The sequence below is a fragment of the Mobula hypostoma genome, chromosome 7 (assembly GCF_963921235.1).
Source record: "Mobula hypostoma chromosome 7, sMobHyp1.1, whole genome shotgun sequence".
NCBI lineage: Eukaryota > Metazoa > Chordata > Chondrichthyes > Myliobatiformes > Myliobatidae > Mobula > Mobula hypostoma.
The window spans coordinates 160,020,622-160,034,700 of NC_086103.1; the positions used below are offsets into that span (position 1 = coordinate 160,020,622).

General features: G+C 38.2%; 1 protein-coding gene across 4 annotated transcripts in view; it reads left to right on the forward strand.

Annotated features, from left to right (window-relative positions):
• Positions 1-14,079, forward strand: part of LOC134349702 (F-BAR and double SH3 domains protein 2-like) — a 253,167-nt gene that overhangs the window by 147,886 nt on the left and 91,202 nt on the right. The window lies entirely within an intron of this gene.

Sequence of the window (14,079 nt, forward strand, 5' to 3'; positions counted from 1 at the left end):
GCTTTTTAACAAGTGATATTGTATGTTGTTTGTTCTATTGTGATATACATTAGAATGATTGTATTAGAGTCCTCAGAAGACTATCACCAGCCAATGAAAAGGCCTTGCAGAATATCAAAGAATTCATAATTGTATTATTTTCAAATCAAATCTTTAAAAGATTAATACAAGGCGAAATTCTTTCGTCATTTCTAAAATAATAATTTGGAAAACAAAGCAACATTTTGCATTTGATTTGTTTTAAAATATTATCAGAAAGAGGACTCATTCTTCATCTTCACCAAGCTGATCATCATAGTAACTTTTTTTCCCCAAAGTGTTTCAGTTTTAGAGGCAAACTACTTATGGAAGTTCACTGGTTGTTGTCCTTCCTGTCAACTAAAGTGAATGATGAATGATTATACGTCTCTGTGTAGTATCTGATTTTGGTGATTGGCTCACATTTCTGAAATTAAACTGCAAAGTTCTTTCTGTTTATCTTCCTAGCACAAGTATTTTGTTAGCTCTGAATAAATCTGGTGTTTTTTTTTAATCATCCTACCCCACATTCCTATTACTTTCCTCCATGTTCTACTGTTCATCAAGGTAGCTTACGTGGCCAATTAGTGTAGCAAGATAAATTATGTTAACTCTGTAATTAATACTTGATATAATGATAATTTATTTAACCATTCATAATAAAACTATCTGGTCATTTGGTGATTACTAACTCTATTTTTCTTCTTGTTTGATTGTTTTGTGATACATATTGCAAATATTAGTGATCAATCCCCGTTATCCTGGTCTAACAAACTCATTAACAATAACACAACCACATTTTTTAATGTTTTTGCACTACTATTCTTAATTTAACTATTTAATAGACATATATATACTCAGAATAATTTTTTTTTTGCTATATCATGCATTGCGTTGTACTGCTGCCACTAAGTTAACAAATTTCATGATATATGCCAGTGATATTAAACCTGATTCGGATTCTCAATAAGCTCCTGTCTCCCTGCTCCTCTTTCTGTACACTAGTCTGCCTGTTCATGTGAAATAACTCTTCATTTTTTTTATAAAATGCAGCAAATCCTTTCACAGACTTAAAAGCCTGGTTAGTAATAAGTGAAACTGGAGCCAATATAATTAACCAAATTGAAATTTATCCTTGTTATTTATATTTAATGCCCTCTGTATCATACTAACAATTCTTTCTGAGACTGGGATACTATTGATTCCATTTAATAAAATTGCCAGGAAAAATAGAGTTTGCGACATTAGACTTTAAAATGTATTTTTATGATGCTGTGTATTTGTGGTCTTGAAAAATATCTTATCAGTAGTTAAGCTAAGATATCACTAGAAATTTGTTATGGTTTTATAATGTTCTATACAGTATGTAATAGAGTACTTACTAAATTGAAAGATCCAACTTTGCTTATCACCACTAACTTTCTTTTTATAAACTGCTGCCGGATATTGGAGTTAATTGATTTATCTCGCAATACATTACCCTTTGTTCTGCACATCCATGAACATTGTTAATAATTACAGCTGGGTGCAATGTCAATAGGAGCTGGCCTGTCTCCATTCCTCCTGTAGTCCACAACCAGCTTCTTTGTTTTTGCGACATTGAGGGAGATGTTGTTTTCTTGACACCACTGTGTCAGGTTGATGACTTTTCTGTAGGCTGCCTTGTTATTATTTGAGATTTAGCCAATCAATTTGGTATTGTCAGCAAATTTAATTAGCAGATTGGAGCTGCGGGTGGCGAGACAGCCATCGGTGTACAGAGAGTAAAGGAGGGGGCTTAGGGCACAGTCCTGAGGGGCACCTGTGTTTTGGATCAGAGGGGCAAAGGTGAGGGAGCCCACTCTTGCCACCTGCTGGTGATCTGACAGAAAGTCCAGGATCCAGCTGCACAAGGCAGGGTGAAGGCCGAGGTCTCTGAGTTTTTTGACAAACCTGGAGGGAATTATGGTGTTGAATGCGGAACTGTAGCCCAAGATTCTCACGTAAGCATCCTTCTTCTCCAGATGTGTAAGGACGGTGTGTAGAGCTGTGGCTGTTGTGTCATCTATCAATTGGTTGTGTCGGTAGGCGAATTGTAAGGGGCCCAGTGTGGGTGGTAGCATGCTGCAGATGTAGTCCTTGACCAGCCTCTCAAAGCATTTGCTTATTATTGAGGTGAGTGTGACAGGACACCAATCGTTCAGACATGTTACCTTCAGACATGAAGTTGAACAAAACAAAACTTCTAAGAGTTTTTGACCATAAGTTGAAGAAAGTTAGTCTAATTTGTAAATCTAAGTTGAAGACATACTGGATATCAGTATGCAACTTTGGCCATCCAGCTTTGAAAAATATATTAAATTGATTATATGCAAAAATCAGGGAATATATGTACTACAGAAGAATAAATAGGTATGATTGAATATTTCAAAATAGGTTGTACATGCTCTGGAAGAAACATCATTTTAATGCCTTCTTGTCCTGTGAATTATGTCCTTCAACAAATTGAATTAGTGGCACAAATTTAATTAAATAGATAAATGCTAAATATTAGAAATTATGCATTTAAAAAGGTAAATTTTTTAAAAATATTTTCCATTCATTATTTTTAATATGGTATACCAAAATATTCATAGTAGACAGCCAAAACATGAAGTATTACTAAATATTCTAAAACCTGCCAAAATCTGTAGACCAACTTTTTTTCTTTATCATAAAAATCTGAGCATTATTCATTTAAGTATTATATTATCATGGTGATATGCTGATGGTTAAAATACATCATAGTTTATTAATTAGCTAGCTTTAAAATTGTTTGTCCTCCTAACCTATATTAGTGGCTCCTAAAGTGGGCGATATCACCCAATAAGGGCAGTGGGAGTTTCTAAAGGGGCAATAAAGATAAAGGCGTGGTGGGGTGGGCCACTTGGTACCAAGGGGGGCAGCGGGGAGATTACAGGCTTAATCTAAGAAATGAATTACTTATTATAAGCATTTGATCCTGTGTCTCATAATCACCTCATCCCTTGCTAATATTCTGTTCTCTTAGACTTTGCTTTTCAACAATGATAACATGCTTCAAGCAGTGTGACACTTCAGTATTTGGCATATCATGAGAAATCGGGAATGAGGAAATCATGTTATTTCCAGGTCCGTCCCGCGCATTATTGCTGTTCACTAGTTTAGTACAGCATTAGCTAGCACAATTCCCATATTCTACTCGCACAGTGATGTAATTCCTGTGAATTAGGGAATGCCTTTCAATGAGGTTAAGTTCAGAATCTGCCCTTTTGAATAGTCTTGACCTCATTTCTCTAGACCACGGCCCAACCGAGATATCGCTGACCCGCATTGTGTACCTTCAGGCAGAGAGTCAGGTTTTACCCGAGCTATGATGATGTCATAGCATTCCCCTTTATTAATCACAGTGCTTGAGGTTGAATTTAAACAATAGGTAATTGATTGTGGTTGTTAATTCACAACGAAAATGGCAGAAGCAGACCAAATAAATTGAAATGTAGGCAGTATAGTGTGGAGTGTCTGAAATGTGGATTTATACCAGTACCTAGCATGTGTCTGTTGTGTTAAAAAGTTTTTTCAAATGAGGCAATGAAACCGTCCAGGCTACTTGAACATTTGAAGAGCATACACTCTGATAAAGCAAACAAGAACTTATCTTCCTTTTAGTCACTTCATGAAACTTTCAGAAATGGAAAAACTTCAAAACATGTTTGCCAGTACTTCAGAACAAAATAATGATGGCTTGCATGCTTCATAAAACATTTCATTCTTTATTGCTACCATTGAAGAAGAACTGATTCTGCCAGCAATAAGAGAGGTCCTGAATACGGTTTTGCATAAGTCACCAGACCAAATAATTAAAGCAATTCTGCTCAGTGACAACTCTGTTCAAAGAAGAATAGATAAAATGTCTGAGAACGTGGAAGGCAACATTGTGCAACGTACTCAGGACAACAGAATTTGCTCTGCAGTTGGATGAGGCAATTTTATATTTGCTTCATAAAAGATGAAAGTGTGATTCAAGAGTTGTTATTTCAAGGGGGCTAGAAACATTAGGAGTCAGTATTTCGAGTTGTTGAACAATTTTTCACAGAGAAGGACATTCTGCTCACCAGCATTCTTGCTTGTGCAACAGATGGAGCATCATCAATGGCAGGGCACTACCGTGGGGTTATTACTTTCTTGAAAAGAAGTTGTACCCAATATATTTTCCATTGACTGTGTAATTCACAGACAACCACTTGTTGCAAAAAAAACTTAAGTAATTGGCTACACAAATAATTAATTACTGTTATCACTGCAGTAATTAAAATTCTAGTCCCATGCTCTCAATTTGCAACTATTTCGAGAGCTTTGTATTGAGAGCGATGAACGGTTTGAATGCTTGCTGTTGTACACAGAAGTCAGATGGCTGTCAAAAGGAAACTGCCTGAGATTCTTTTATGCACTTTTTGCTGTCATAAAATTCTTTGAAGACTCAAATGCTTCATTCAGTAATCACCTCAGGAATATTAGGCATGATGTTGCTTGTATGTCAAGTTCTTCACAAAGTTTAATGAAATCAGTCTTCAATTGCAAGTAAATTATGTGAATCTTATCAAAATCAAATCAGTCATCTCCACATTTTTGTCCAAGTTAACTCTATTTAACATTGGCTGTCCAAGCCTCTGAGTTGGAAGAAAAAGAAATAATACAAGATGATCCTAAAGTATACTGTGCCCACCTGAGCTAGTTGCATGAAGACGTGTCAGAGATTTCAGGATCTTCTCTCGATCTAAATTCCAGACTGTGTAATTAATCTATTGCTGAACACTTTAATAAGGAATTAACAGGAAAGATAGAATGAGAACTGATCTCGCTACAAAATGACTTGAGCTAAAGCCGAGGTTCAAAAAAATCACATCAAGATTTTTGGTTGCAGAAAAAAATCTGATCGCTATCCTGCACTGCGGACAAAGATTAAGAAGTTCTTTTATTGCCTTTCCATCGTCATATTGGTGGAGCATCTTTTCAGTGCAGTTGCCCAACTTTCAAAATAATGAAAAAGCCTGCAAATTACTGAATGTGGGGATTGAGACTCCTGAGTGACCCTCGGCCTGATGTGGGAAGCTGATATCATTGCACCAAGCCCATCCATCTCATTGAATGATGAAAAAGCAATGAAGTAGTGAATAGTTTGACTACTAATGGACACTCTAAGATTGTTCATGAAAACTGGTTTTACTGTAATTAAATAAAGAAATAATTTTATTTCTAGCTTTAAATAGATTTGGATACTTTTTTCAATTACTTGTCACTGCCTTGAATTAGCAATTTCTATTTTAAGATATAAGACAGGAGCAGAATTAGGCAATTTGGCCCATCAAGCCTACTTCGCTGTTCAATCATGGCTGATTCCCCCCCCCCCTTAAGATCATAAGACATAGGAGCAGAATTAGGCCATTTGACCCAATCAGTTTGCTCCACCATTCAGTCATAGCTGATCTTTTTTTTCCCACTGTACATTGTAAATCAAAATTCCTTATACTTTTTATGTAATGGTCAGAAAGGGACAGGCTGGTGACTGGGATGTGGTCTGGGAGCCAAGGGAACGGTGACCCAAAAAAAAGTTTGGTATAACCACTGCCCTAAATGAACATCCACATTGATGAAGAACTTCAGATGAATTCTCAGTTTACCAGCTTGTCTAAAGTATGTTCTGGATCTCTTAAGTATTTCTTAAATATCTTCTATTAACCATAAGGTTGTCTCTCAGTTATTGTTTTTCAAAGTTCATATAATTTCAATCCTTGCTCACAAATCAAATATTTTAAAATATGGATTTGTATACAGTGGCATGCAAAAGTTTGGGCACCCTTCATTAAAATTTCTGTTACTGTGAATAGCTAAGTGAGTAAAAGATGAACTGATTTCCAAAAGGCAGAAAGTTAAAGATGACACATTTTTTTAATGTTTTAAGCAAGAAAACTTTTTTTATTTCCATCTTTTACAGTTTCAAAATAACAAAAAAGGAAAAGGGCCCAAAGCAAAAGTTTGGGCACCCTACATGGCAGTACTTAGCAACACCCCCTTTGGCGAGTATCACAGCTTGTAAATGCTTTCTGTAGCCAGCTAAGAGTCTTTCAATTCTTGCTCATTGCGGCCAAAAAGTTCTATTTTAACTTCATCAGTTCACAGGACTTGTTTCCAAAATGCATCAGGCTTGTTTAGATGTTCCTTTGAACCTTTTGAATACAACTTTCTGGCCACAATGAGCAAAGGTATGCTTGGAGAAAAAAGGGTGCAGAATTTCTTGAAAAGAACCCCTCTCCAACTGTTAAGCACGGGGGTGGATCGATCATGCTTTGGGCTTGTGTTGCAGCCAGTGGCACGGGGAACGTTTACTGGTAGAGGGAAGAATGAATTCAATTAAATACCAGCAAATTCTGGAAGCAAACATCACACCGTCTGTAAAATAGCTGAAGGTGAAAAGAGGATGGCTTCTGCAACAGGATAATGAACCTAAACACACCTCAAAATCCACAATGGACTACCTCAAGAGGCACAAGCTGAAGGTTTTGCCATAGTCCTCATAGTCCCCTGACCTAAACATCATTGAAAATCTGTGGATAGACCTCAAAAGAGCAGTGCATGCAAGACAGCCCAAGATTCTCACAGAACTAGAAGCCTTTTGCAAGGAAGAATGGACGAAAATCCCCCAAACAAGAATTGAAAGGCTCTTAGCTGGCTACAAAAAGCGTTTACAAGCTGTGATACTTGCCAAAGGGAGTGTTACTAAGTACTGCCATGCAGGGTGCCCAAACTTTTGATTCGGGCCCTTTTCCTTTTTTGTTATTTTGGAACTGTAAATGATGGAAATAAAAAAGTTTTCTTGCTTAAAATATTTTTAAAATGTGTCATCTTTAACTTTATGCCTTTTGGAAATCAGTTCATCTTTTACTCACTTAGCTATTCACAGTCACAGAAATTTTGACCAGGAGTGCCCAAACTTTTGCATGCCACTGTATATCATTTCAAATGGATGTACTCTTCTGTGGAAAAAAATAAGAATTAACCTGAAAATCGGTTAAGACATTTGAGGCTAAGTACAAAAATTTACCTAATAGTTAACTCCAAATACTACCTTCCATCAAGATCAACCTTAGTATGATCAAACTGTTTGTCATTTCTGTTACTTAATGAAAATGTAAAAAATTAATGTCTTTGATCTAGTATCAGAGAGCTTCACAGGAACAGCTTGGAACAAATTTTCACTCCAGACCAAATGAAGTTTGAGGTTAAAGTTAGTTTCATGTGGCATCTTTGATGCATAAAAGGAGTGCATGATGGAACATAGTAAACCTCAGGTGTAAAGGACACCAGAGTTTTAAGACTTCAAATTTCGAGAGATGCAGAACAGTTTGTGGTGGAGAAAAAAAGCAAAGTAAAACAGAAAAACATAAACATGTGGATTATTTATTCCATTATGCTTTGATGAAAAATCATCATTAGCTACTTGGTGAATGCAAGGCTTAACATTACCATTAAGTTTTGTCTGTTTATAACAGGTATGTGAGTTACTTTAAAGTTGTATCTATACAGAAATGTGGCCAAACTTGCCCAAGTGACTGTAATATTAAAGTGTGTGAATCAGTATATTTTAAATTATGTTGCATCATAGGTGATTGAAGTTGTCTCTTTAAAATCATGCCAGATTAGATTAGATTATGAAGGCACACAGTCCTCTTTTATTGTCATTTAGTAATGCACGCATTAAAAAATGATACAATATTTCCTCAGGTGCGATATCACAAAACACAGTACAGACCAAGACTGAAAAAACTAACAAAACCACATAATTATAACATATAGTTACGACAGTGCAACAATACCATAACTTGATGAAGAAGTCCATGAGCACAGTAAAAAGTTCAAAGTCTCTCAAATGTCCCACATCTCACGCAGACGGGAGAAGGAAGAAAAACTCTCCCTGCCATTCCCGACCACAGTCCGACTCTGAGTCATCCAAAAACTTCGAGCCTCCGATCAGCTCTCCGACGCCGAGTACTGAGGGCCATCTCTGTCCGAACGATTCGACCTCAATCTCGGTCGCCAACAGCAGGCAAAGTCGGGGATTTTGAGGCCTTCCCTCCGGAAGATTCCCGACCACGCAGTAACAACAGCAGCGAACTGGTGTTTCAGGAATTTCTCCAGATGTTCCTCTGTGCTTTCACGTCATGCCAGATGTCTTTGTACAAGCTGATTGGTTTGAAAAGAGCAGAGTCTTTGGTTTCAGAGACAAACCAATCCAATACTTTCTATGCCCTCCAAGTTCTTTGCTTCTACAAAATTGCCTGTCTCCTATTTTCATTATTTTGCCATTGGCAACTGGTTAGATGCTAAGAATTCCTTACTTAATGTATTCTCTTTCATGTGGCTTCTTCCAAATAATGCTTTAGCCAAGCTTTTGATCACATTCTGAAATTTCTTCTGCATTTTTGTGGGAATTTTTTTGCACTAATGGTTTTATCAATTTGAGATGTTTAATCATGTGAGTTGTTTATGCTAAACAAATATTCATGAGCATTGCTTGCAGAACTAACAACAGGTCTGCATTAAAAGTGAATGTGATGGCATTGGGAAAGCGACTATAGGCAATAGTTTATTCATCTTTTGTCCATCAGTATCATGTAAGATGGACCCACCTACATTTCTCTTACTTTCTGGAAGTGCCCATTGTAACATCAAAGTATCTGTTTTAGACTGCAAGCATAATATTCAACAAGACCTATTTTAAAATATCAAGGTCAAGCCCACAGAACATTGTTATGTTAAAGACCATCAAGATCACAACAAATAAATGTGATTGAACATATGAAAAGTCAACAGATTTTTTTAATGTAGTTGTTAGAAATGTCATCAAACTCCTGAGTGAAACTATTCATTTGCCAAGGAGAAAGTGAGTCTTGTTTTGATGTTTGGCTTTGATGTTTGTGAGGTTGAACAGGTATTTTAATGTGAACATACTGATCAGCTAACTCTAACCAGCTGTCTCCTGAGTTTTACTTTAGCAGGACAAGGAGTACAGACATTTCATTCTGGGAGACAGGTTGGCATTTTGAGTATGTTAATGAGGCTGACAGCTCTGTTTTGGCCTGCTTTGCAGATTTTTCTTGAGCTTTTCAGTTGGTGAAGCAAAGGAAGATTAAATTTATTCCTGATACATATGAAATGGGCACTTCGGGATTATTAAAGCTAGGACAAACAATGAATGGTAATTAATTTTGTCACATACAGTGAAAAGCTTTTGTTTGCATAACCACATTGTACAAAATGGGGGAAAACAATGTAGAATGTATTGCTACAGTTAAAGAGGAGTGCAATGCAAAAAGGCATGGTCCATCATGAGGTAAAATGAGAGATCAAAAGTTCATTTTTATTGTACAAGCTGTCTATTTTTGATGATAGTTATACCTTTAACATTTTCATGGAAAAGGATAGGAAAATTTTTAATTGGGGAAGGGCAAATTATCAGGCTATAAGGCTAGAACTTAGCGGGTGTGAATTAGGATGCTGTTTTTGCAGGGAAATGTACTATGGACATGTGGTCGATGTTTAGAGATCTCTTGCAGGATGTTAAGGATAAATTTGTCCCGGTGAGGAAGATAAAGAATGGTAGGGGGAAGGAACAATGGGTGACAAGTGAGGTGGAAAATCTAGTCAGGTGGAAAAAGGCAGCATACATGAGATTTCGGAAGCAGGGATCAGATGGGTCTATTGAGGAATATTGGGGAGCAAGAAAGGAGCTTAAGAAGGGGCTGAGAAGGCCTTGGCGAGTAGGGTAAAGGAAAACCCCAAGGCATTCTTCAATTATGTGAAGAAAAAAAGGATGACAGCAGTGAAGGTAGTACCGATTAGAGATAAAGGTGGGAAGATGTGCCTGGAGGCTGTGGAAGTGAGCGAGGCCCTCAATGAATACTTCTCTTCGGTATTCACCAATGAGAGGGAACTTGATGATGGTGAGGACAATATGAGTGAGGTTGATGTTCTGGAGCATGTTGATATTAAGGGAGAGGAGGTGTTGAAGTTATTAAAATAAATTAGGACGGATAAGTCCCGGGGCCTGACGGAATATTCCCCGGGCTGCTCCATGAGGTGAGGGAAGAGATTGCTGAGCCTCTGGCTAGGATCTCTATGTCCTCGTCCACGGGAATGGTACCGGAGGATTGGAGGGAGGCGAATGTTGTCCCCTTGTTCAAAAAAGGTAGTAAGGATAGTCCGGGTAATTATAGACCAGTGAGCCTTACGTCTGTGGTGGAAAAGCTGTTGGAAAAGATTCTTAAGAGATAGGATCTATGAGCATTTAGAGAATCATGGTCTGATCAGGGACAGTCAGCCTGGCTTTGCGAAGGGCAGATCATGTCTAACAAGCCTGATAGAGTTCTTTGAGGAGGTGACCAGGCATATAGATGAGGGTAGTGCAGTGGATGTGATCTATATGGATTTTAGTAAGGCATTTGACAAGGTTCCACACAGTAGGCTTATTCAGAAAGTCAGAAGGCATGGGATCCAGGGAAGTTTGGCCAGGTGGATTCAGAATTGGCTTGCCTGCAGAAGGCAGAGAGTGGTGGTGGAGGGAGTACATTCAGATTGGAGGATTGTGACTAGTGGTGTCCCACAAGGATCTGTTCTGGGACCTCTACTTTTCGTGATTTTTATTAACGACCTGGATGTGGGGGTAGAAAGGTGGGTTGGCAACTTTGCAGACAACACAAAGGTTGGTGGTGTTGTAGATAGTGTAGAGGATTGTCAAAGATTGCAGAGAGACATTGATAGGATGCAGAAGTGGGTTGAGAAGTGGAAGATGGAGTTCAACCCGGAGAAATGTGAGGTGGTACACTTTGGAAGGACAAACTCCAAGGCAGAGTACAAAGTAAATGGTAGGATACTTGGTAGTGTGGAAGAGCAGAGGGATCTGGGGGTACATGTCCTCAGATCCCTGAAAGTTGCCTCACAGGTGGATAGGGTAGTTAAGAAAGCTTATGGGGTGTTAGCTTTCATAAGTCGAGGGATGGAGTTTAAGAGTCGCGATGTAATGATGCAGCTCTATAAAACTCTGGTTAGGCCACACTTCGAGTAAGGTGGGGGCTTATATGGGAGGCAGGGTTTGAGGGTCGGCCCAACATTGTGGGCCGAAGGGCCTGTACTGTGCTGTACTATTCTATGTTCTATGTTCTATAAGAACTTGAGCTCTCCAGCCCAGCATCATTGATAATGGCAGATGTGTACTCTGTCCCACTTACTGAAGTCAACGAGCAAGTTTTTTGTTTTCTCTCACGTTGAGAGAAATGTTGGTTTCATGACACCATGCCACTTGGCTCTCTATCTTCTTCCTGTATTCTGTTCATTGTTTAAGATTAAGCCCATTATGACCATGTCATTGGCAAACTTGTGAATAGAGTTGCAGCAGAATCTGACTACACCACACACACACACACACACACACACACACACACACACACACACACACACTCACACTCACACTCACACTCACACGGAGAGTTAGGGACTTAAAACATAGCATTATGAGGCACCGGTGTAGAGGATAATCATGGAGGTGTCACTGTCTATCCTTGCTGATTGCAGACTGTTGGTCAAGAAGTCATGGTTTCATTTGCAGTTGCAGGCAGAGCAACTTTTTGTGTTGAATCATTGTATATGGACCCTTTTAGGGTCTTTTTTGTTCTCTTCCTTAATTATAACCTGTCTGAGGTTGTTGTTCAATGAAATCATATTCCATGTGTACTTTCTCAACACCTTGCCCTTCTTATGTCTCCCTAAGTAGCATGCACAAAATGCTGGAGGAACTCAGCAAGTCAAGCAACATGTACAGAGGGAAATAAATGATCGACATTTCCAATGTAACAAGTGCTTCACCTGCCCCTACACCACCATTCAGAGCCCATACAGTCCTTCCAGCTAATGTGACACTTGACTTGTAAATCTGTCAGAGTTATCTCTTGTATTCAGTTTTCCAAGTGCAGCGTCCTGTACATCAATGGGAACTGGCGAAGATCAGGGGTCAGCTTTGTTGAGTACCTTTGCTTTGTCTGCCACAAAAGGTAGGATCTCCCAGGGCCCGCACTATTCAATTTGACTTCCCATTCCCATTCTGACATACCTGTTCATCACCTCCTCTACTGCCATGAAGAGATCAAACTCAATTTGGAGGGGCAACACCTCATATTTCTTTTGGGTAGCCTCTGATCTGATGGTATGAGCATCATAATTTCATCAATTTCTCACCCCTCCCTCTTTCTCTCTTTTTCCATTCCCCATTCTGGGTTACCCCTTTTCTTCACCCTGCCCTTCACCTCACTCTGGCCCTCCCCTTTCCCTTTCTTGTATGGTCCACTGTCCTCTCCCATTAGATTCCGTCTTCAGCCCTTTGCTCTCCCACCTTTCCCCTCCCCTATCCACCCACCTTTCCCTTCACCTGGTCTCTACTTCCCTCACCTTTGTATTCTGGCTTCTGCCCCCTTCCATTCCAGTCCTGAAGAAGGGTCTCAGCCAAAAATGTCAACTGTTTATCCTTTTCCATGGATGTTATCTGACTTGCTGAGTTCCTCCTGCATTTAATATTTGAAAGCATTGGTTTGAATTGAATGTTTTGGCATTTCAATATGTCATTTATGTCATAATAATTAGGTTCATCATCTAATTACCAGAAAAATGTATACATCTTCATGTATCACCTGGATATTTATACCACAATGAAGAATAATGCAGAAAAAATTCTGTTGGCATAAGGCTGTTGCAGTTCAAGATGAGTTCATAGTTTTCAATTAAAAATAAGCTGCTGGTGCGAAGGGTAGTCAGCCTCCAAGTCCTTTCTACTTACTGTTGTATAATAGGAAATTGCAGCATGCTGCAATTTTTGCTTTCCTACTTTGGGAGCTTTACTTAACTGCTTTTGAAATATGTCCAGGATTCTGGTAAGTTTACTGCTACTTCAGCATATTCATTGCTATACAGGAACAGTTTTGGGTATTTCTTTGGATTATTCATCCATTGAGCTGCTGTTGTATATGTCAAGCCACTAATCATGAGCAATGTCATGATGAGAGAGGCAATCAATTTTCACATTGAGTTTTTAAACTCATTCAAGGTGTCAAATTTAATCAAGAGTGCTTAGGTAGATTATTTGAACCCGAGGGGAGCTGTATCAAACTTCATGGTTTGGGACCATGATTATGTGTGAAACTTCTAGAACACTAAGCAAGATAGTGCTGATAAGTAGTGACTCTGCATACAGCTCCGATGGGAATAATTAAATATTCCCATTTAGGACTTCTAAAGCTGAAATGCACAGTCACAGCCATGGGTACTTCAGTAAACAATATCGTTTTAAACACTATTTAATTTATTTATATTTCTTATTGTAATTTATAGTTTTTTATGTATTGCAATGTACTGCTACCGCAAAACAAATTTCACAAGATGTGACAATGATAGTAAACCTGATTATGATTCATTTTGGTCAAAAGCTTGGTGCTATGTGGTCCAATTCCCAATTCAGAATGGATCATGTAGTAGTAGTTATTGATTTGTGTACAGTTAATTACCATTCATTAAGTTTAAATTTTTCTGGCCTTTTTTCCAGACTTGGAAAAATGAAGCCTTTTCATCAAGTGTATTGCAAGTTCAGATGTTCGAGAGATTAGGAAGAAAAATGTTTAAAAGGAAACACCCTTGATAAACTGCTCCAGTGATGCACTTAATTTGTCATCACAGTCACACACAAATGATGTAATGATTTGTTTTAGCACTGATGTGTTTTAGCCTGATTTGTCATACATCATAAGTTTATATATATTTGTGCTTTGCTATTTTTGAGTTTATTCTTGCAGTTCATATGAATTGTGTATAAGAATGTCTTTTATCTGCTAGAATCTGAATTGTAGTAGCTGAATTCCTGTACTTCCAACAAGTGTATTGTGGTTATTATAAAACTTTCAGTTAAGATCTGTCATCTTGTGATGGTTGGTTTGCTCAGTATCAAGACTGTTAAACTGAATTAAC